The sequence below is a fragment of the Cynocephalus volans genome, chromosome 2 (assembly GCF_027409185.1).
Source record: "Cynocephalus volans isolate mCynVol1 chromosome 2, mCynVol1.pri, whole genome shotgun sequence".
Lineage (NCBI taxonomy): Eukaryota > Metazoa > Chordata > Mammalia > Dermoptera > Cynocephalidae > Cynocephalus > Cynocephalus volans.
Genome location: NC_084461.1, coordinates 208,094,493 through 208,119,835, shown reverse-complemented (window position 1 = coordinate 208,119,835; position 25,343 = coordinate 208,094,493). Strand labels below are relative to the sequence as shown.

Below are 25,343 nucleotides of genomic sequence, written 5' to 3'. Positions count from 1 at the left end.
TGGATTTTACAGCCTCCAAAACTGACCGATGAGAGGCTAACAGAGGTCAGTGCCAAACTTCTCATGGAGAAACAGCAGACAGGTCTTTGCTCAGCTTTCCTACTCTTACGAGACTAGTCCTGGAGTGGTGCACCTAGTGTTGGAATTCTTAATAGTTAGTGCTACACATAAATAATTTTCCAAAAGAAAACAGTGACTCCCACCTCAACTCTACAGCTTTCAAGTAACAGCATGAAGAATTACCTGGCCAAGATGCAGGAGGAGTTGGATAACAATATAGCCAGAGAACTAGAAGAAGCCGATGATGAACTTGAATCTGGATCCTATGGAGAGCTTCTTCTCTAGGATTTATTAATGAGTCAAATCTAAATCAAGATTTAGTTCTCTCTCTGCTCTGCCGTTTTCTGCCATGTGAGATCCCTGTGTGGCTGTAAAGCCATCACCAAAGAAGACCCTCACCAGATATTTTCCCTGGGCTTTGGTCTTCCCAGCCTCTGAAACTGTTTTGAAGGTCTAAATATCTGAATTCAGTAACATCTACCAGGTGCTATGAATTGCTCATTGACTGTCACGCATGAACCTGGAACATGAATTTTTTTTTTTGCAGCTGGCCGGTATGGGGAATCCGAACCCTTGACACCTTGGTGTTACAAAGCTGTGGCCTAACAAGCTGAGCTAACTGGTCACCTCCACAGCCTGTAAATACTGATTCCAGATTTCAAATACATCTCTATTAGGTTCTACCTTAAAAAAAAAAAAAAAATCAAGATCTAGTTTTGCAAGCATCACGAGAATTATGTACAGATTTTAAAGAAAAAAATGTATGATCTAAAAGGTAAAATTGTATTTACTGGATTATTTACATAACAATATATAATTGTTTCCTATTAAATATGTGACATGAAAATCTTTAATAAAGGAAAATATTTTTGTATCAAAAAATCCTCAAGCCCATTTTTGCATTGGATTTTTTTTTGTTTTAAGAGTTTTTTACGTTTCAAAGAAATTAACCTTTTGCCATGAGTTGCAAATATTTTTCCCAGTTTCATCCGTGCTCAGCATCTGCTTGGCATGGGGGGCTGTGGGGGGTTGTGGGGTGCTGGTGGGTAGAGAACACACTCGGCCAGGCAGATGGCCTCTCAGTGGCAGGGCACAGGTGCCTCCATGCGCCTCATATCTCTCTAGGACCAGGAGCAGCCTGAGCACACTGAGATGCTGCGGCCCACAGCTGGCCATCGGGAGACCGCCACTGGGGCCCTGGGCTCCCTGTGCAGACAGTTCCAAAGGAGGCTGCCCCTGAGAGCAGTCAGCCTCAACCTCTGGGCAGGCCCCTCCCGGAAACCCCAGGGCCGGGGCAGCAGGGCCTCCAGGCTGCAGTTCGCTCAGCTAAGAATGCCTTGGGTGTCTTGTCCCAGAGAATCCAGGAGTCCTGCCAAAGTGGCACCAAGTGGCTAGTGGAAACCCAGGTGAAAGCCAGGAGGAGGAAGAGGGGCGCAAAAGGGCAGTAGCCCTCCTACTCACAGCCGGAGCCAGAAGAGCACTCGGCTGTCTGTCCCTGCCCACTCACCCCCATACCACCTCTCTGCCCAGATTGGCCCACATGCCCACCCACTCTGATGGTCAGGGAGCAAGGCTGCCTTCTGGAGCCCCTATTCCTCCACAGAGCCCCACTGCTCTCCCAGCGAGTCTGACAATGACCTAGACCGTGTAGGGGCAGGAATCCAGCATCTCCAAAAGCTGTCCCAAGAGCTGGACGAAGCCATCGTGGCTGAAGAAAGTGCCCTGCGGTAATATCTTCCTAAAGCATCTTTCCCAGCGTTCTCCTCCTCCTTCTCACACGTGAGCATGTGTGTGTATTCGAAGGCATGTTAAAGAAATGAGTCTTTTCCGGAAAAACCCAAGAGCTGATGAGCACAGCAGAGTGGAAAACATACAAGTCTTCCTGGGCAGACAACAGACCAATGGAAAGAAAAGAAATCCCAGAAACAGACCTCTTCATACACATATGGACATAATATATGATCAGGGCAGCATTGAACTCCATATGAAAGAAAGGGTGCTGGCTACCACCTGGGGAGAAAGATCAAACTGGACTCCTGTTTCACACCCACCCAAGACTAGTTTATGTGGATTAAAGCCATCAAGAAAACATCATCAGAGATCATACAGTAGAATATCATCTTTATGATTTCTTAGATAAGATACAATAAGCACATACTGCTAGGGAAAGCAATCTTTCTCATGGGTCAAATCCCATTTGACCTTATGCTAGTAAGACACCATGAGAATGAAAAGATGCTGCAGTTTTTGCAACTCATTTTTTTAAAATCCTAGTTTAAAAGGTATAATTTTATTCCACTGAGAAGTAAGGATTAAAAAACAAGAATTTGTCTCAAATGGTTAGGGCCTTGGTTTATTAAAAAGTACATTATCTGAAGTTTATATATAGTTTAAAGATGAGAATATTTCAAGTTAAGTTTACCAGAGATGTGTTTCACAGGTGCACCCACAAGGACAGAAGCATTTTAGTTTTATTTTTTTTTAAGTACACAGAAGAATCTTACCACGTCAAGTGATCCTTACATGTATGCATTACCAGAATGTTATCAACCGGTTTTTTAAGGGACAGTGGTATAAAAGATTATTGACAAAGGCTCATATACAGAATATATGTTAAAAAAATTCAACAAATTAGTAATAGATGACCCCATAAAAAATGAGCAAAGTACTTTAGTAGCCACTTTACAAAACAATACTTTGTCCAAATAACAAAAGTGTTCACACTCAGTAGAAATCAGGAAAATACAGAAAAACCACTACCACCCATTATACTGGCTGTAATTAACATGCCCACAATCCCATTCTTAGGTATATTTATCCTGAAGAAACTTGTATATGGAAACAACTCAAATGTCCATCAAGAATAGAACGGATAGGGCCGAGCCCGTGGCGCACTTGGTAGAGTGCTGCGCTGGGAGCGCGGCAACGCTCCCGCCGCGGGTTCGGATCCTATATAGGACTGACCAGTGCACTCACTGGCTGAGTGCCGGTCACGAAAAAACGACAAAAAAAAAAAAAAAAAAAAAAGAATAGAACGGATAAATCATGGCACACTCATTCGTGGAGTACTACGTGGCAGTGAAATGAACAAGCTACAGGTACAGATATGACCATGGATGAATCTCACAAGCACAATATTGACAAAAAGCCACAAAATACAGATAATATGACTCTATTTATTTCAAGTTAAAATACAGGGAACCGAAACTGCATTGTTCAGAGGTTCATGTGTAGATGATGAAAGTCAGGAAATGATTCCCCTCCTGGTCAAGACACTGGTGCCCCTCTGGTAAGGAGGAAAGGCTGTGATGGGGCTGGGGCACATGGGAGGTGATAGGGTTCGGTGTTGTTTTTTCTCATTGTTCTTACAAGTGTGTGTTTTATATTTGTTAAACTTATGCATTTTTCTCTGTGTATGTTATACTTCATGATAAAAAAGATAACATGCACAAGCAGAACAAAGGTAAGAGCACCACTACCAGGCAGACTGTGGGGTACCATACCATGCAGAGATGCTGCCTGGCTCCCCATCCCTCTAAAACCTGGCCCATGAGAGGGATGTCCCCACTTTACTGCCCTCTTCCCAACCCACACTTCAGCCTCCCTGAACTTCCTGCCACAGTGTTCCTGCTGGGGTTAGAGAATAAACTCTTATCTTCTTGTGTTTCCCCATGAGGTGCTTCCCGCCCCCAGCCCCAGTTCTGCACCCCTGAACTGCTTGGCTTGGCCCTCTGGGCCTGCTTTGCCATGTGCTGCCTGCCCTCTGGCATGTACTAAGACCCCCACAACTGTGGTAGAGGCCCCAGGATTGGAAATGGAAGAGTGGGATGTTCTATTTAAGCACCCTCACACCAAACATATTTTGCACTGGCTTTGAGCTTTGAGTCCACACGAATAACCTATGTGAAGTCCAAGGCTTTGGGGATGGCCAGTGTGTGCACAGGGGCTGCCCAGGTACCACGCCGGCTTCCAGCCTTGGCGGTTCCCCACAGTACTTTGGTGCCACAAGCTGGTGCTTATCACAGTGTGGCCTTGGCAGGAGGCTCCACCCTGCTGTTGTAAGCAGGGTCCATGTGAGGTGTGATCCCGGCAACTCAGGGCAGTGGTCAGGGGGTGGTCACAGGCTCAGACCCATGTTCTTTAATAGGTGAGGCTTTAGCAAGCCTGAGCTGCTGGGTTTGGTGAGCCGTGGGGGGGCCTTGCATAGGCTTTGACCCCAAACGGGCAGTGCAGAGGAAGCTGCCAAAGACTTGTGTCTTCTGAGGCATGGGTGGGGTGGGCAGGACCAGGCTCACTGCCTTTACTGTGTTCTCAGCCAGGTCCGATGCTGGCAGTTTCAACTGCAAAGGCTGGAAGGGGCTGGAGCACACTGGAGTATGAATCTCATGCCACCCATAGGGAAGTGGTGACAGATGAGCTGTTCCCAAAGCTTTCTGCCAGAAAAGGGGCTGTGAGGGACCCTCCTGAACCCACAAGGCACATCCCCAGGCCCTCAGAGTTACTCCTCTGTGTGTGGTGAGGCTTGGCCTAACCCTGCAGGTGGGAGACTAAAGCTGTGGCTTTGCCCACAGTTTGTTAATGGACAACAGCATTAAAAGGATTCAGGGCCCTTCAGAGAATATGCTATTTTCTTGAGTTGAGATAGGGAACTCAGTGAAACCAACGCACACCCCAAAGCTAGCAAAGGCCACATAAATGGCTTGTGTTGGAGCCGTCCATCCTAGGGAGTCGAGTTTACTAGGGAGATCCAGAAGGAACTGGAATGGTTTGAAAAACACACTGCAGTCTTACTCCCAGAGCAGGAGCAGTGGGGAATTAGAAAAAGAGACCAACTGTGGAAGAGGAATGTCCGTAAGAAAAGGTGAGGTGTCAGGGGGTGGGCTGGGCAGAGATGAGAGGTTAACGGGACCCTGGAATGCACAAGGTTGGACAGACCAACTCAGGTAACAGGAGAGCTCCTCAATGTGAGGGGAGGGCTGAACTTTGGGAAAGAGGAAAGGCCACCCTCAGGGAGCCAGGTGACCCAGAACACTCTTGAGGGTGGCAATTTGAGGCTGCAGACAGGGACTCCGTAAGAACCAGAAGCCATCCCGTGAGCCTAGGCAGCTGTCAGAGGCTGTAGGGAATCTGGGCAAATTCCAGGACTGAAGATTGGCACCAAACACTGAAAAGATTCTGGGGTACGTTTGAGGACAACACAGTTACTATGGGTGGGGGTTCTGGAGATTGCTTGGGCCCTAAGGGAATATGTTGTATGGATTAGATCTCAAGGAAGGCTCAGCTGAGCCCTCCTAGAGGAGAGCAGAACTGGTTGGGAGAGAGGAGCTGGCAGCAGGGACAGTGGCCATCTCTGGGGTGGAGCCACAGGACTCTTCCTCATCAGTGGGTCCATGCGTTGAACCTAGAATTGACTGCTTTTGCTTTCTCTTGCCATGGGAGATCCCAAGAGACAAAATCTAGAGGAATGTGTCAGAAAAAGTAATTGTTTGGGCCAGAAAGCAAAGAGACAGTAAAAGGAGGAAGGCACTGAGATCTAACAAAAATGGCTACTAGCCCTCTGTGTGGTAAAGAAGAGGAATTAGACCAGAGCCAGGAGTTGGCAAAACCGCCAGGGGCTAAGCTGGGCCGTTCTGGAGCCATGAGCCAACAGCAGTGTGAGAAGCCCAGTGGTGGAGACATATCCTCCACTACTGAAAATTGTGTTGTGGAAACAATGCCACTTGAAGCTGGGAACATCCCAAGTGCAGGACAGCTAGTGTCCTGAGAACCAACGGGACAGAGCTGCTGCTCCTCGGCCTTCAGCTCAGGAAGCTGCTGGGCTGGGGTTCCAGCAGGATACGAGCCGACACGGGCTGGGGGAGAATCTCTCAGGACTGAAGGCATCCCTGCACTGGGCACAAAGAAGGAAATGGAAATTACGAGATTTCAAGCATATTGGAAGGATGAAGGTATAAACACCCAAAGCCAGGGCTGTCCCCAGGGCAGGGAATGACCATGTGTGAGAGGACAGGAGTGGCACAGACACACTCAGAGAGGAGAAAGAATATGGTGGAAGTTGCTCCCCTGCCCCATCCCAACATGGTGAGACAGGCTAATGCTAACCCTCCACCGGGGTCAGCTATGGTGTGGGGTCTGGGCTATGACTCTTCCCTGTTCACTTCGCTTCCATCAGTTTTCAGGACATTCCTGCTGGGTTCTTGAGGCAGCAGGAAGAAGGTCTACCCGGGGCTGAGTACTGGATTCTGAGGACATCCAGTGGCCTGCAGGTTGCTCTGGGGATTTGCCAGTGGTGGGCAGGCAGGAGGCTGATGCTGTCACCATTTGGCTCATCCTAGTAGCTCTGGATCTTTTAAAAGTGGAGCACATGACAAGTAGCTAAAATGCTGAGAAGTGAAGATGAAAATCCCCAAATATCAGGTGTGACCCAGCCTTCTCATGCCTGCCTGGTGGGTGTGTAGGCACAAAACTTCAGAGAGAAAGTTACTACCACTGGGCTCTCACAGACCTCTGGGCTCTCTTTGAATGTTTGGGGCTTTAATCCTTGGACCTTTAAACTTTCCATTTTTATTTTTTTGGACTTCAGCCTAAAAGGGCAAGGGAATTTAATTTTTTGACTTAAATTTCACCCTAGGAAATTTGTAATGAGAGAGGATTTTACTATGTTGCTTTTTATTGGGGTATCTTTGTCATTTTACATTTTTGCAGAACTTCTGAGCCAAATATGGACTTTGAGGTTGGACCTAATTTGAGGTTGAAACAGAATAGGAAGAGAATTCTTAGTTTGGGGTCCAATGTGCCCTTAGAGTTAAATAACATTCAGTTCCGACCCAATCCAAGGCCTAGGTGGGGGGCTCTAAACCTCCCACAGGTCCCAAAAGGAGGAGCAGATGGTATAGGGAGAGCCTCCCCTGAGGAGAGCCTGGGGGACAGTTGAAACTGTCCCGGGGAACTTTTCACTCCCTCTCTCCCCACAACTCGTCTTGGCAAGCAGCAGCAATATTGCTGACCCATGGGTTGGGAGATGGGAGTGGGCAGGCTCAACTCAGCTGTCTTGGTATCTGGCCCGTTTACCATGTGGGTACCCAGCAGTGCCCTCTAATATGGGGTGAAGCAGAGCAAGCTGCCCAGTTTGCAAAGGTCTCCTTCACCCCAAACCCCTAGTGAACTCCCAACAGGCTGCTGATGAGCAGCTCTCCTGGGGCATGCTAAACACCTGGCCCCCTACTTGGGCCCCTAAAGAAGAGCTGTTCCATGGGGCCCCCACTCTACTTTTGCCCTTCTCATTCCTTCTCATCACTAGCCTGTCAGTTGGGCCTGTCCCCAGAACCCCTGATACTCATTTTCTCTTCTGGAAATGAACCTTAAACTATCATTTCAGGTAACCTGTGAGCCGGAAGGCCCCTGCAGCTGGGGCCTCAGAAGGGAAGCAGTGGCCCTGATATATGGGCCTGGAGACTGACATGAACCTTTGGCTTTGCAGTCTCCTGCTGAGCTGGGCCCCCAGGGCTGCCCTGTCCTTTTGCATGCACTCTCCTCCCCTGGGGGCCCTTCTCTGGCCCCCTGCCTCTTCTCTGTGGCCCCCTGGAAGGGCAGGCTGGGCTACCCCGGGCAGCTGGGGCCTGGCTGAACCAGAATAGAAACTCCTCAGTTTTCCAGGCTCCTCCAACAGGCCTTGGGCAGGCGGAGCTCAGGTGCTGGGATGCCCACCAATTGTGCTCTGAGTCTGACTCCTAAGCTAGTGCTCTCTGGTGGCACTTGCCTCCACCAGGGCAAGGTACAGGAAGTTCTCATGAGAAGGGCTCCTCTGCCTAAGGCAGGGTCAGCATTGAGTAAAGGCCAGAGCCATTTCTCTGAACAGGCAAGGCCCAGGCCTGGGTCCAGGGCCTCTTGAGTCCACTTTCCCCCTTTAGCCTAAAGAGTCCCCAGAGGTTCCCGTGTGAGCGGTCTTTCCCAATTTCCCAAGAGATTTCCCCAAACATCACCTCATGTTAGCCACACGACAACCCTGTGAGGTAGGAATTAGCAGCCCTGTTTTAAAGAGGAAACTGAGGCCCAGAGAGGTAAAGTAGGGGGCTTTCCTCAAGGTCAGCCGGCTAGCCTCCAGCGCAGTAGCACGCAGAGAACGAGGATGGTCCAAGCAGGATGCCCACCCCAGCCTCAGGGAGTTCAGCACCTTCCCTTCCAAGCTGGGGCCTTTTTTCTCCCAATTCTTCTACACTTTTTCTCTCATGTTTTGCCTCCCCGCTGACATGTATGTCTTCCACATGAGTTTTCAACAGTTCCTCACAACAGTCCTATAGGACAGGCAGGGTAAAGATGTAAAGGTAACAAGGAGCACTGTGAGCTCGCATGGAGCTCCCAAAGGCATTTCTAGGATCCAAACTGGCCTTTCTGGCTTCCACCCACCACCCTTTAAAGAAGTGCACCTGTGGGTTCAAAGTTCAGCCTGCCTGGCTCTGTGTGTGCATGAGAGGGCAAGGAGAGCTCTGCTTAGGGCCAAAGACCCTCCTCCTGTCCAGAGGAGGGGTGTTTTTTTGGGTAGACACAAATTCCAGGAACCTCTCCTGCCATGTGTTGAGGCAGACGAGGTGGGGAGAGTCAGGGGGAGAGGGAGCTTGTGTATCAACAGTAAATTAGCCAGAATTAAGAGTAAACCAGTAAACCAGCCCCGGGATGGTTTAAAGGCTTATTTATCTTCCCTTGAACCCTCCAGTGGCTAACCTTGAGCCCTGCAGAGCAGCTGCCATTATGCAGAGTAGAGGAGGATTTACAGCAAAGGTAAATGGAACTCAAACTTCAGGGCCTCTCTCTTCCTTGGGAGGGGCCCTAGCAACGCTCTTATGTGCTTTTGGCAAATTTGCAGAAGATATTTCTTCAAGTTGGTTGAGACCCACTGTCTCTTTCCACTGCAGTCTCCCTATGTCACATATCTCCTGTCCTATTGGAGTGGCTGTGTGCATTTTGGATGTGGTTGAGCAGGAATAAAATTGGGGGATCATTTTGTATGAGTTTAGTGGCATAAATGCATGTGCTTTGAAGTCACTTCTGGGTCTACTGAAATTACTATAACTATCTCGGTGCAGAAATGACTTCCAGAGAATGCCTACTGCCAAAGAAAAGATGGAATTATCTTTCTATTCTCTCCATAGGAAATATTACAAAATCATTGTTGCAAAAAAAGATGATCAAAGAGTCTGTAGCCAAAAAATATGCAGGGAGGGAGTATTTTAAAGGTGAAGGTGTGTCCAGCTGTTAACATAAATGTCAGGATTTTATTCTGGAATTTGTGGTGTTAATCACCTTTTTTAAAATTTGTAATTTCTTTTCTCAAGAAATTTTTTTGTGTTAAAAAAAAAGATTTCTTATCAGTGCTGACAATGCTCTGGTGTTCTGTTCAGCTTCATTTTCCAACCAACTCTTCACTCAAGACTCAGTGCCCCCCAGTGCTTATTGATCAGCCTCTTATCAGCTATTTATTGGGTCTCAAATATTCTCCATGGCTCTGTTCTCACACCATAACATCTGCTGCTCTCTAGAACTGAATACCCCACTTAATGCCTTTTAACTATAACATGACTTAATAGCTTCCTTATCCCAAACTTATTGATTCCTATGGGAATTATCATCCACAAGTCACACATGAGGAAACTGAGGCCAAGGCCAATGGTAAGGTGAAGGAGGTGACAGTGTTAAAGGTGACACAGCACCACAGGAGGGATGAGGCCAAGGCAATCGATGAGGTCAAGATAGCTGCCATGCTTTTTCCCAAGGCAGTTCCAGTTGGTGATAAAAATGTCTCTAAAAGATTCCTGGCCAGGGCTCCTTCCTCACAGCAGCTGCCTCCCTCTGGAGTTGGAAATGCCTTGGTTTACACGGTTTCATTCACAGGCCGTCTTAGCTCTACTTAAGCAGAAAAGAACTGAAATGAATTGCTGAAGATCACTCAGTTCGTAAGTGACAGACCTTATAGAGCATCACAAATATTAGCTCAGCATACGGGCAGCCATGTTAGAGCTTAATGCTGAGGAAAGAGCTCTGCTTGAACAATGAACAATCACTGCAGTTTGTAGGAGTAACAAATCAAGGCCATACATAGCTCAGCTACTTGCAAAACTAACAGCCTCGTTTGAAGTTGCAGGTGTTCTGGGATGGAGATAAAGCCAGAGCCAAGAAGTCTAACTGCAGTCTTCACAGGACTGAGTCCAAGGATGAAGATTAAGACATGCTGATCTGCACATAGTCACTGAAAGAAAGTGAACCTAAATGCTGGGTACTGATCAAGCTTTATTAAAGGGAAAGAATCTGCCAGGCTGCACTCAAAATGGAGAGCAGCAGCCAGGGCTGCCCTCAGAGTGGAGAGCAGCCCCAGGCATTGGGGTGGGAGAGCTTATGTAGGCTTCAGGGCTGGTTGATGCAATCAGGGAGGGGTTTTGTGCTGATGCAGAAGCTATGCGACCAGGGTAGAGAATTGCACCCTTGAGGAAGCAAAAGCGTTTCTGTTTCTCAGAAATCATGAGGTTTCTTACAAAGGTAGGGGCTGGTGACCATTTTGTGCTTGGCTTTTCCTAAAATGGCACCAGTTATGTTCAGAACCTATCAGTCACCAACCCTATCCCTCCTGTATTTTTCGACACACTTCTCCCTTTGTTCTTTTGTTTTCTATAACCCCCCAAAACCCTAAGACTTGGAGATAATTCTAGTCTGTCTCCTAGGTCTGATAACGAACTTCTTGCCTTGCACCAGGATTGTGCACTTTAATGATTTTGGAGCTAACAGTGGTCGTCATACTGATCCTGTTAAGAGATTTTAAGAATTGCTGAAGGGAAAGATGTGAAAAAATGTTTCCTAGGGTCAAGCTGTCTGTTGGTGGAAACTTTAGAGACAATTATACTTAGATGTATCTTTGCTTAAATCATTTGAGGAGAGGTTATATTTTATCTTTTTTATTTATTTAAAAGATGACCAGTAAGGGGATCTTAATCCTTGACCCAGTGTTGTCAGCGCCACGCTCTCCCAAGCTAACCAGCCATCCCTATATAGGGATCCCAACCCAGGGCCTTGGTGTTATCAGCACCACACTCTTCCACGGGCCAGCCCTAGGAGAGATTATATTTTAGGTAATGATCACAGTTTGACCAACTTAGCTTTTCACAAATTGTACTTTGGAATGTCATGTTGTTAATTTTACTGATGTTACTCGTTTTCATTGTTTAAGCTATACTTAGCCATAGATAACTTTCATCACACTGCCCATGTCTTTGTGTCCTTTTGAAACGATTGAATCTGATTTTTCTTGTGAAACTTCCTTGTCTTTACAATAAAAAACAAGAAGCTAACTTTGAATTGGGTGCACCTAGTTTCCTGACAGAGGAGTTGCTGAGGTGCAGTCCCTTCGGGGTTCTCATGGCATTCATGGTGCTTTGAGTAATCCTTTTTTTTTTTTTTTTTTTTTTTTTTGGTCTCTGTTACACAGTGAGAAGTGTAACATCCAGCCACACGAGAAAGCAATCTCTGAGGTCCTTTACTGCTCCAGAGCTGGGATCTTGGTTCAGGTCAAAAGAGCTTTTTTTCCTATTATCTGCTCCACCACCACCACCTTTCCGCCGCTTTCTTTCCCTGCCCCAACCCTATACATAAAAAATACTGACCAAAATACTGACAAAAACTAGTGGGGTTCATTACGGTTTGTAAGGCTGGGGAATGACGCCACTGACTTGGCGTTGCCCAGAGGCCGCCTCCGTTTCTTCCGTCTTCCTACCCCGCCCCCTCCATTTTTCGAGTCCACCCCTCTTCCCTTCCCCTCTCCTCCCTCTGGGACCCTGAGTTCCTTCCACCCGGGCTGGCCTGAGACTCTAGACTCCCGCTGAAAGCCCGGAGGCGTTTCCGTCCCTCCCTCCGCTGGCAGAGCTGGAGTCCCGATCCTAGCCTTCTGCCCTGGATCCCAAACAATCTGAGGTCCCCGGGTCCTTTCCTTCCCGCCCTACGCTGCCACTCCCGGGTAGTTTTCCCGTCCTTTCCCTCCCCTCCAGAGGCGGAGGCCGCCTGGCAACCACGAGGCCCCTGCGCATAGTGGCCGCTGGTCTCCGCCTCCCAACGGACCAACGCGTCCGTTACTCACGCCACCTGTTGCCAGGGCAACCCGCCCACTGACCCCCCCTCTTCCCCCAGCATGCTCTGCGCGTGGGACTGAGCAGGGCGCGGCAGGATGAGGGTGGGGCTGGCGAAGTTGATGAGTCAGCCCGTCCCCAGCATACTCCGCGCGCGGGGCGGTGCTCCAAGGGGCGGGGGCGCGGCGAGGCAGGCGCGAACCCGGTCTCACTAGGACCTCTGCACTGGCGGTTCCTGTTTAATGTGCAAAGTGAGGGCTGATAAAATGCTATGCCAAGGGCCCGGTAGGAGGTACGCGTCCTAGAGAAGGGTTATCTGTCTTAATTTTTATTTTTGCAATGACCTTTTGTTAACATGGTGGTTTTAATTTATTATTATAAAGAGTAATGTACAAATATTTGTGTACCCTCCTCCCCCCTTTGGGTTAAACAGCAGTGAAAACCCTCAGGCCTTTTGCCTCAGTCTCTAACGAGGAAACCACGTTGGGAAATCAGGAGTTTACAGTGTTGTGTTTAAAATCCTGGTAGATGGCTTCATGGTTTATGTTTCATGCACTTTGCCCTACCACTGTCTGAGATACTCCCACGGGGATGTGTGGGCTCAATTCACTCATTTCGCTCTGCACTGGGTTGCACTGCGTTTAGAGTGTTTCCATTTTTTTGCTATTATAATGGTAGTATATTGATCATATTTTGGATAAACCTGATGGGTGTGGAATGTAATGATCATTCGTTGTAACTTTAATTTTTATATCCCTACTTTTTTATGTGTTTATTGGCTACTCAGTTTTCATGTTCTCTGAATTGCCTTTTCATATCTTTTACCCATTTTTCAATTGCGTTGCAGTTTTTTTCTTATCGGTTGGTAGTTATTTATAATTTTATGGATACCAGTCTTCTGCCAGTTCAGTGCGTTAATTGCAAGTATTTTCTTCTTGTCTGTGGTTTGCTTCCTGCTCTCCCCGAATCTCTAGAGTGTCTTTTGAAGCACACATTTAAAATTGCAATATAGGTGATTCTCAATCTTTTATAAGACTTGAATATTTTGTGTTTTGTTTAAGAACTCAGCCCCTGTTCCAAGACATAAAGATATTCTCCTGTATTTTCTACTGATTTTTATTCACACTTAGGTCTTTAATCCACCTGAGTTAATTAATTTTTATATGTGATGTGAGATAGGAATCCAGTTTCATGTGTAATAACATGTGGGTAGATTGTCTCAGCATCATGTCTTTCATAGTCCATTCTTTCCCCACTACTCTTATCGTGTATCATGTTTGGATTCTGCTGTTTCACTGGTACATCTTGTCTAATGCTGAACTAATACCATATAGTCTTCAACAATGTACCTTTGCACAAAGTCTTGATTTCTTTTATGAGGAATTTCACCACCTTAGTCATTGTCTTTAGAAACGTCATGGTTACTCTGAGGGCCAGCCCGTGGCTCTCTTGGGAGAGTGTGGTGCTGACAACCTCTAGTCAAGGGTTCCAATCCCCTAACCGGTCATCTTTAAAAAAAAAGAAAAGAAAAGAAATGTATTGGCTACTCTGGATTGTAAATTTTGGAATTAGCTGATCTTTAGTTGCTCCCCGGGACCCACCATTAAACTTAGAGGATTAGGCACTGCATTTCTTAATTGACATTGGTGTGATTTTCTCTACTGTCTTAGTCCATTTTGTGCTGCCATAACAGAATACCACAGACTGGGTAATTTATAAAGAACAGAAATTTATTGCCTCACAGTTCTGGAGGCTGGGAAGTCCAAGATCATGGTGCCAGCAGGTTCATTGGTGAGAAACTGGTCTGTACTTCCAAGATGCTTTAAACACTGGGTCCTCTGGAGGAAAGGAATGTTCACATCACAGGAGATGGAAAGGCAAGAGAGCAAGGTCACCAAATGCTGCATGAAGCCTCATTTATTAGGGCCTCAATCTCATTCACAAGGGAGGAGCCTTCATGGCCTTATCACCTCTAAAAGGCCTCACCTTCTAATACTATCACATTGGCTACACCTGAATTTTGGAGGGGACATGTTCAAACTATCACAGATGGTAATCAAATCTATTGATTTGTACAAGATCTGAGAGCCATAGACTACTTTGTAATTCCCCAATGTGGCTACCATTCTTACCTCAATTTCTGCTGATGCAGCCTGGTTTATGTTAATTGACCTCTGCTCAGCTTTCTTTTTATTTCATTGCACCCTGACTCACAGTTTCACTTTGTGTCTACATTTAGAGGTGAGACAGAATAAGAACAGTACTTGGCCCCTCACTTCAGCACCTCACCACTATTTTCAAATAATACAGCACACACAGATAAGCCATTTTTACAAACTCAGATAAGCAGCCTTTTTAAAACCACAAACTTCCCCCCAGGCAGTTAGCCCAACTCCCCTATGTGCACAAAGTTTCAAGGTGACCTCTATAACTACTCTCCTGGGGTGGCAGTAATAAGTAATAAGGACCAAAGCCTAACTGAGCATGCACACATGCTGAAACCAGGAAGAACAGAATGGACCACCTCCAGAGGTGCAGAATGATGATGCTGGCCCTCACCCCTTTCCCTATAAAGGACCTTGAACAGATTCCCTTGGGGAGTCATCTTCCCTATAGCTATCTCCCTTATGCATAAGCTCTCTTCTCTTTAAATAAAGTGTCGCTTAAAGGCCGGCCCGTGGCTCACTCGAGAGAGTGTGGTGCTGGTAACACCAAGGCCACAGGTTTGGATTCTATATAGGGATGGCCGGTTAGCTCACCAGCTGAGCGTGGTGCTGACAACACCAAGCCAAGGGTTAAGATCCCCTTACCAGTCACTTTTTTTTTTTTTTTTTTTTTTTAATGTGTTGCTTGCTTTACTGCTGGGCACATTGTTCATTTCTATGACTTTGAGACCCAAGAACCTGGTCTGGTAACAGGGAGACAATTAACATGGACTTACACACCTCAGGGATATTGGGAGTCTCCCTCAATATTTTCCCATGTCCTTAAAGCTGCCTTAGATTCTGTAACCTTGACTCAAGGTTCTAGTCTTGACAGTATGTTGATGATCTTTTATTTTGTAGTCATACTAAGCAAGGCAATCTTATAGACTCCCTCATTTTCCTAAAAATACTAGCTGAATGAGACCATAAAGCCTACCCATCTAAACTGAAGTAGGTACAAACAACTGTCACCTACTTAGGACACAAGATATCTCAGGGCAATCAGAAGCTCTTCCCCAAAAGCCTTGAGTCAGTTTTGTACATCTCTCTCCCCAAGCCAAAAAAATAGCCACATAAATTTCTAGGAGAAGTTGGCTATTATCACTAGTTTTGCTGCCTTTGCTAAACCTCTTTATGCCCTCCTCCTAAACACCACCTCAGAGCCCATTTTCTAGCCCTCAGAGGCATTTACCTCCTTTGAAACTTTTAAATTAGCGTTGTCCTCAATCCCTGCTATTGACTAATCTTGGTAAACCGTTTCACCTATATTGCTGTGAAAATAATGGGTTGCTGCATGTATTCTAGGACAAACTTTGCCACTCAGATACGTCCTGTAGCATATTTCTCATGACAGTTGGAACCTGTGGCAGTAGCAGTAGGCATGCGCCATACCTGCATGCAGTGGCTGCAGCTGCCACTGTAATTGACATAATCAGCACTCTTACATTAGGCTCCCCCATTCACCTCTATGTTCTCCATTCTGTGTCTGCTCTCTTACAAGTTCATAAGACACAGTACCTCTCTACTCAACAGCAGACCACCTATGAATAGGCTCTATTAACCAATCCCTCCATCATCTTATGTTGTTGTATCACTTCAAATCTAGCAACTCTACAACTCTTCCCTGTTGATAGCTTCACTCCATTCAACGTGATTACCTTACAACCAGAAATTATGTTAAAGCCATGAGAGGACCTCTTAGGCATACCATTAGACAACCCAGACTTCTATTTTGCAATGGCTTTTATACATGAAACTTCTAGGGAAACATAGTAATTGGCTAGGCCATAGTTTCCCTACATGAAGCACTTGAGGCATACTCTGTGTTCACTATAAGGTCAGTCCAACCCGCTAAATTTACAAGCTCTTACTAGAGCTTGCACATTGGCAAAAGGGGAAATTGCCACTATTTGCATCAACTCCAACTGGAGTGCCGTGTTGCTACAATCTGGAAATCCCTCAGATTCTTAACCTCTGTTGGTACTCCCATTGCTGATGGGCACATAATTGTTGCCCTAATACAGGCTACTCACCTCTCTGCTAAAATCACTATTTTCATTTTTCAGCCCATGCTAAGGAGATTGTTACTATATCTCTAGAGAAAAATAGAGATACAGTTCAAGGCTGCTAAATAATCAGGCAAAAATGGACCCCTCTATCTTTTTTCCAAACAATTTACAAACCTGCCTTTATTTCTGACTGATCTTGATTATCAGTCAAATCCCCACAATCTCAAAAAGATAAATGATACAAAAGGGTGCCAGTTATCAGATAGATTGTACATTGGGCTGAATGGACTTCATGTGGCCCTCCTTCTTTTGACCTTTTGGCTTGCATTTATCCCTCACCAGATGGGATATATGTGCAGACAAGGGATAGTTAAGAAATAATTGGTTAAGGATAGTTAAGAATAATTAGTTCTGTACTGGCATCTACAAAATTTCTGACCAAATTATTTCCCAGTTATACAACTTGTAAATCTCACTGTTATGGTCTGAATGTTTGTCCTCACAAAAGCCCATGTGGAAGCTTGATCCCCAATGTGGCAGTACTGAGAGAGCCTTTGGGAGGTGATTGGATTATAAGGGCTGTGCCCTCATGAGTAGATTAATCCATTCATGGGTTAATAATAATGGGTTAATGGATAACTGAGTTATTATGTGTGTGGACTGGTGGCTTTATAAGGAGAGGAAGAAAGCCCATGGATGTGCTCTTGCTCAGCCCTGGCAATGTGATACCTACCCTGTGTCCTGCCAGGAAGAGAGTCTTCACCAGATGTGCCCCATTTGCCTTGAACTTCTCAGCCTCCAAAACTGTAAGAAATAAATTCTACTTCTTTGTAAATTATCCAGTTTCATGTATTCTATTATAAGTAACAGAAAACTTTACACTTGCCAAATTTCTGAAGAAAGCCAACGTACCTCAAGACGTCCTCCAAGGCTCACATGGCCCATGGCGGCACTCCAAATGGATTTTATAAGTTTACCTCCAGATTTAGGCTATTCCTACTGTTTGGTTATTGTTTATATGTTTAGTGGATGGACTGAATATCCCACTAGATGTGCTGACACACAGTTGGGAAGAAATTAACTGAAATTATTCCTCATTTTGACATTCCTTTATGGATTGAGTCAGACCAAGGAACTTGTTTTACAGCAGAAATAAACCATTGATTGCAAAAAAAACCTTTGGGATATTCATTAATGTTTCTGCTATGGATTGAATGTCCCTCCAGACTCATTGAAACTTAATCCCCACTGCGACAGCGTTAAGTGGGCAGGGAATCCTCTTATGGCAATTGAAATGTGGGGCCTTTAAGAGGTGATTAGATTGTGAGGACCATGCCCTAGTGAATGGATTAATCCATCGATGGTTTAATGGTGGTCCTGGGTATGGTTATGATGTGAAGAGTTTCTCTCTCTCACTCAGTCCATCCACGATATGACACCCGGTGTTGCTCTGGTATCACTACCAAAAACAAAGCCCTCAGCAGATGTGTTCTGTAGACTCTGGACTTCCCAACCTCCAAGACTATAAGCAATAAATATTGTTCGTTACAAATTACTCAGTTTCCGGTATTTCTGCTATAAGCAGCAGAGATGGACTAATACAGTTTTATACCCTGTACCATCCTCAATCGTCAGTGCAAGTGAAATGTAAAAATCTAGACATAAAAAGGCCTTAAAGTCTGTGAAGAAACTGGACTGAAACAGCCAGAAACATTACCTCTGGCCCTCATAAAAATCCAGAATACTCCAAATAAAAGACATGAATTAACACCTTTTGAAATAGTGTTTGGTCCCCCTATGCCTACTGGCATCTCTAAACCTTCCATTCCTGGACTGAGTGAACATTATAGGGATGTAAGTGAACAATTTGATGCTATGATTAGCTATATACAGGAATTAACTAACATGCGGAGCAATCATCTGCAGGGCTTGACCTCTACCAGCTGACAAGGCTTGCCATCCCTTTCAGCCAGGAGATTAGCTATACATCAAGTTTTTTAGAAGAAAGCACTCACTGTGACCTCACTGGGAAGGACCTTATGAAGTACTGCTAACCACAGATGCTGCCATTAAAAGAAAAGAGAAGTTTGCTGATAACACCAAGGTCAAGGGTTCAGATCCCCATACCAGCCAGCTGCCAAAAGAAAATAAAAGAAAAGTCCGCCTGGATTCATGTGAGCCACACCAAGCTAGACCCAGATGAGCACTACCAGGACAATTGAAAAGACTATCCCTATAAGTGATCTTAAAGTAAGGATTTCCTGGACCAATTCCCAGGCTTTCGAAGTAGACAAAATCACAAAATAGACAGCTTTTCCCAAGATCACATATCAAGAAACTTCACTTCCACCTATTTCTCCCCTATTAGGTCTCCCTACTCCAAAAAAACAAACAAACGAACAAAACAAAACTTTTTCCTTTTAACAAAGACTCCTCTTTCCTTGGCCATTTATTAAAAGTCTGACTGGAGATTACTTGTCTCAATCTATCCTGTTCTGCCTCTGATCCTCCACTATGGGCCTTCTTTCAGAGTGTTTCTTGTATTAACCCTTACTGTTTTCTCAAAAGGTCAAGCACAGACCCAACACCCACTTACACCAGTTTTCTAAAACCTGGCCAAATTAACTAATAAATCAGATTGCTGATTATGTCAACATCTAGACCATGCAAAAGTACCTGAACTAATTTTCATTCCTGCCAGTGAGAGCACCTGGTGGACTAACTCCAGAAAATGGATGCATCCACAGTAGAGAGAACAACGTCACTCTACTTCTCCTCCTGGTGAATTAATTGGACACAGAAAAGCCTCTGTGGAAGCTCAAGAACTGTCTTTTGTTCACTTGCTCTCTTAAAGTTATTAGAAGGGAATATTCCCCTTTATATTAAAAACAGGCTGGCCGGTTAGCCCAGTTGGTGAGAGTGCAGTATTATAACACCAAGGTCAAGAGTTCAGATCTGTTTACCAGCCAACCACCAAATACATACATACATACATACATACAGGCATGGTGCTGGGCCCTTCTTAAGTGACATACCAAAGTGATATTGCAATCAAACCCTGTTGTTTGATTCCATAGGCAGCATCCTCAAGCCTCTCACATAGGTAATAAAGGTCCTGGCATTGACTCTTATGGTACAAATACTTGTCAAATTACCAGATGTTATAGCTGGCTCATAATGCACCCTTTTGTAAGCCGGGATGGCCCACCTCCTCCCTTAATTAGGCTGCCAGAGCACCAAGAATTACATGTGGCTACACCAAAAATCTGGACTAATGAGGTCAGATGACAAAAACAAGATTTATAACTGCCAAGGCTGAACCGAAAGTCTCCTATATCAGATATTTCACAACATGCTCCTATAGTCTGACAAGGATACTCACACATGGGAGATGGAGATAAGCAGATGCCAACATAACACATGACACATTACAAGACATATCAAAGCCCAACCTGGTGGGTCATAAGTTCCACTCCAATTTTATACATGAACAATACTGATCTTTTTATCTTACGTAGTGACAAAGTATATAGTGTTCTTTCTCACCTGGATGGTCAGGATGATGTGGACTTCAATACTTGACACCTTCCATCACCAGGTACTCCACCTTAAATGCCATCCAAATTACAAACTTGATCTTTGTTCATAAGGTAGTGCCACATAAACATACTAGACATGGTGTTATAGAAAACCCACTTGTATGTTACAATTCTAAGTTTTTTTCAGTATTGAGATCCTTTTCCCAGACTTCGTGTCCAAGTGTAAGCTAACAGTATAATGCCCACCTAACTGATAAGGTATCCTGAGACCAAAGAATGAAACAGGCAACTCCATGTGGTTTACAAGGAGTTTGTTGTCATTATTATTATTATATTGATGGGTGGTTACTTACAAGGATTAGGCAGAATATAGATCTATCTGGGTGCTGTGCAGCTGCTTTCTCTGCACCCCAGGGTGGCAAGAGTTGAGGCTTATAAGGGACTTCGAGATAAAAGTGGAGCTATGCCAAAGAGAGAAAGACTGGAAGTGCCAGATTCTCAGGCTCTCCACAGCCTCCTGTTGCTTATCTTTGGGTTTTTCCAGTGTCACTCCCCTTATCTTTCAAGCACAGCATTCTGTTCCTAGCCCTCCCTCAGTTGCTGAGCAATGTGTGCAGGGGAAATTTGTAACTGTTGAAGTCAGAGCCCTGAAGGCCACAAGGATGGAGTAAGTTCTGACCAGCATTCCTACACTTTGGAACTTATGAGATGGAAAACATAGTTCTAAATCTTTCTATAGTAATAGAACAAGAGTTCAATACTCTGCAAGTATTGGAGGCACTCTATCACAGGTTAATAGTTTAGTCTCTGTTGTACTCCAGAATTGCCAATGCCTGGATACACTGACAGCCCAACAAGGAGGAGCTTGCGTGACCGTTGGTGAATAATGCTGCTTCTGTGTAAATTCATTATTTGTGTCCACTACGCGCTTATTAAAAGACAAGATAAACATTCTCCATTAGATAAATGAGGTTTAGCCATTCTATTGGGCTGACTTATTTCCAGGGATCAGAGATTGGTTTAACAAGATATGGGGAAATGTTCTTAGATTTTAGGCTTTTTTTGCTTATTTTTTCTCATTCTAATCTATGTTCTTCTCTCCCTTTGCATATTTCTTGCTACTCAGCTACTAACCTGATTCGTCTCTCCACAGCCACCAACACAGCTTTTAATATTTGAAACTTCTAAGTTTCATATGGGAGAAATGAAGGAGTTAAGGATATGTCATCCCCAAATATGCTGCTTTGGCATATTGATTACTCTGAGCTGAAGACACTTGAGAAACAGCAGATGCAGGAAGAGCTCTCTGACCTACCCTCCCCTACCTAAGAGCAGGCCATAACATTTCCCATGAGAAACATTCCCTCCCTGTACAGGAAAAGAAGAACACCCTTATTCCCAGAGACTGAGAATTAATGTAGAAATCGATCTGTACAAACAAACTTACAAAAATAACTGTTATCTTCTACTAGTTTTACTCCACAACCCATATATCTCCTAGTGACCTCAATTCACTTCTCATAGCCCAAACCCTTTTGTCTTATTTCTTTACAAATTTTTCAATTCTTTGTCTAAAAGCTGTAAAAGCTTTCTGCCCTGGTCACTTCTTTGGGTCTTCACTCTCTTGTGAAGGTCCCCATGTATATGTAAAAATTAAATAAAACATGTATGCTTATTTCCTGTTAATCTGTTTTATGTCAGTTTAGCTCTTAGCCAGAGACCCTGAGAGGGTAGAAGAGAATTTTTCCCTCCCCATCAATAGCATAGCATATAACATATATCTCCGTTTATTTAGGTCAATTTTAAAGGCTTACAAATGGTTTTATAATTTTCTTTTTTTCTTTTTCTTTTTTTAATAAGATGATCGGTAAGGGGATCTTAACCCTTGACTTGGTGTTGTCAGCACCATGCTCACCCAGTGAGCTAACCGGCCATCCCTATATGGGATCCGAACCCGTGGCCTTGGTATTATCAGCACTGCACTCTCCCAAGTGAGCCACAGGCTGGCTCCTATAATTTTCTCTATAAAGATAATACATACCTTAGCTCAGACTTATTCCTTGGTTATACACACATACACATACATATATGTGCATTATTATTACATATTATATTATTTATATGTGTGTAATATTGCAAATGATGTCTATTGTTTGTTCTTGCATTTTATGTATGAAAGGAATGAGCTTATTCAGAATATTGTAAACTTGTGTCAGTGATGTTTCCACTGCTCAAAATACATTTTAGAATTGTTGTTAATCTGATTACATTCTGTATCTGATATAGGAGACTTTCAATTCAGTTTTGGCAGCTAGTAGGCTTGATTTTTTTCATCTGACCAAGTTAGTTCAGATTTTTGGTCTACCTATTTGTAAACTTTGGTGTTTGGCAGTTATATAGAAAATTTTTACCTTTTAACCACATGCTTTACATTTTGGGGAAAGCCACTGGACCTCAGACCTTTCTTCAAGGTCACATTTCTCTGTACTCAAAGTACATCCTTTCGGAGTTCACCAGGGAGGGTCTGTTAGTTGTGTTTCTCTGAAAATATCTATCTTTATTTTGCCCTTGTTCTTAAGAGATTTTGTTAGGTATGCAGTTCCAGGTTGACAATTGCTTTCTTGCAGCATTTTAAAGATAGTATTTCACTTTCTTCTGGATTTCTGTGGTGCTTTTGAGAAATTCATAGCTTGTTTTCCCTTTTCTCAATTTTTTTTCCTCCCAATATCTTCTCTCCGTCTCTAGTATTCTGCATTTGCACTACAATGTGTCTAGGTGTGGATTTACTCTTTTTTGTCCTGCTTGAGATTTGTTGTATGTTATGAGTTGAATTGTGTCCCCCAAAATATATGTTGAAGTTCTAACACCCAGTACCTCAGAATGTGACCTGATTTGGAAATAGGGTCATTGCAAATGTAATTAGTTAAGATGAGGTCATACTGGAGTAGGGTGCACTATAATCCAACATGGCTGGTGTCTTTATAAGAAAAGGGGAGGAGTCATCCAGAAAGAGGGTGATATGAAGACACATATGGAGAATGCCATTCGAAGACAGAGACAAAGATTGGAGTGATAGGTCTTGAATTAATCATATTCTTATTTTCTGTATTTTATGATGCTTTGACATCTTGGAGCATTGCTAATTCAAGAGAGACTACCCTTTCCATGGCCAGCTAAATTCTAGAGATAATAAATGATTTCCTTGTAAGTATGCCTTTGATATGAAAATCAATCAATCCATACCCTCAACATACCCCCACTCAGCATCTTTTATCAGGCTCCTGTGGTCTGGGACACTATCCCCCTGCCCTATATCACTCCAGGGCCAGGTACCAGATAACCAGGGACCACCCCTATAGCCCAGAACCTACCAAAATTATTCAAACTAGCCAATCCTGAGACTGTTTACCATGACTTGCCTTGCTTTCCTGCAAAAAAGAAACAAAAAGGCTTATGTCCAAGTTTTGCCCTCACTTCTTCTGATGCCTGCCTGACCCTGGTGATTCCTGTTGTGGTGTGGTCTGCCCCTCCCTTGGGAACTGTGAGTAACAAACTATTTTTCCAATGGCAGTCACTTCTGATCTGTTGGCCTCACCATACCTGAATAAAACCAAAATCCTCAGTACATCTTATTTTATTTAAAAAAATTTTTATATGGGATTTATATGTATTTATTTAATTTAATTTACTTTTTATTTGCAGAAAGAACACTTAAACACAAATTAGAAAAATATAAGCAGAGATTTGGTTAAGGATATGAGCAGAGAAGTCACACACACTAAAGAAACACACATGACTAATAAGTACGTTCTAAGATCTAGATGTGGGTGGGGGCATGGCTGAGGCCCTCAGCCCCCTTCTGACATCCCTGGGAGTCTGGGCTGGCTGTGTTGCTTGCCTGGATCCTGGGTGCATTTTTTAAAAGGTCTATAAACCAAGGAATGCCAAGGATTGCCAGCAACACCAGAAGCTAAGAGAAAGGCATGGGACAGATTCTCCTCTACAGCTGTCTGAGAGAGCATGGCTTTGCTGACACCTTGACTTTGGACTGTTAGCCTCTAGAACTGTGAGAGAATACGCTTCTGTTGTTTTAAGTCACCCAGTTTGTGCTACTTTGTTACAGTAGCCCTAGGAATATAATACATCATGTTTCTTGAATTTGAGGATTCATGTCTTTCACAAATTTTCAAAATTCTCACCCTCCATATCTTCAGTATTACCTCTCCTCATCCTTTCTCCTCTCTCCTTCTAGAACTTCTATTAGGTATATATTAGACTTCATTCTGTGCTCCTGCCTTTTAACTTCTCTTTCATAATTTTAATTTTTACTCTGTGTGTTACATCCTGAGTAGCTTCTTCAGATCAATCTTTTAGTTCATTAATGATCTCTTCAGCTTTTGTGTGGGTGTGTGTGTGACTGGACAGCACGGGGAACTGATCCCTTGACCTTGGTGTTGCAAGGTGGCACTCTAACCAACTGAGCTAACCAGCCAGCCCTTCTTCAGCTATTTTTATATTTAATTATTATGTTTTTTATTTTTACAAGTCCTATTTGTTCTTTTTCAGATCTGCCATATCTTTTTGATAGTCTCTTGTTCCTTGCTTATGTTTTAAACTCAATCTTTTATTTTTTAAAATATTTTCAGCATACTTACTGTATAGTTTATATTTTAGAATTTCAATATCTGACACCATTGGGATTCTATTTCTGTCTTTTATATCAGCATTGACTCTTTTTTTTTTTTTTTTTTTTTTTTGCCTTTTTCGTGAGCACTCAGCCCCGTGAGTGCACCGGCCATTCCTATATAGGATCCGAACCCGCGGCGGGAGTGTCGCCGCGCTCCCAGCGCCGCACTCTCCCGAGTGCGCCACGGGGCTCGGCCCAGCATTGACTCTTTGTCATAGTGGCTTGTTTCTCCTGTGGGGCATGACTTGGTAATAAGGTTATATGCAAGCATCTGGATTTTATAGGTGGGAATCCTGTGAGGCCTGGTTAGGGGGTGGGGGGCAGGTCCCTCTAAAAAGGATTTATGCTGCCTTCTGAAAATTGCCTTGAAAGTTTTGCCAACCTGGTGCCACAGGAAGTTAATTTGTCGCTTGGGGTTTTCTGGATTGTCCAAGTACTATAAACTGAACCCCAAACCCATGAGGACAGGCTTTGCTTACAAGTTCTCAGGAGTGATTTATTTGTGTGTTTGCTTCCACCAAAAGTCCTGGCCAAGATGAAAAGTTTTCTTGTCATCTCCCTGTACCAGTGCACAGGCTCCTGAGACTCTGGGTGGAGTCTCAGTCCCACGCCCCCACACGGCACAGGCCCTAAGTTTCAGACAAGGACAGGTTCCCAAGGACAGCTGCAGCCCCTCCCACCCCCAGCCAGACCAGACTGCTTTTCAGCACCCTCTGAATTTTCATCCCTGGAGGGTT

The 25,343-nt window shown here is 44.3% G+C and overlaps 1 pseudogene; it reads left to right on the top strand.

Annotated features, from left to right (window-relative positions):
- The first annotated feature begins 1,131 nt into the window (after nucleotides 1-1,131).
- LOC134370798 (protein PIMREG-like) overlaps nucleotides 1,132-25,343 on the top strand; it is a 30,748-nt pseudogene continuing 6,536 nt past the window's right edge.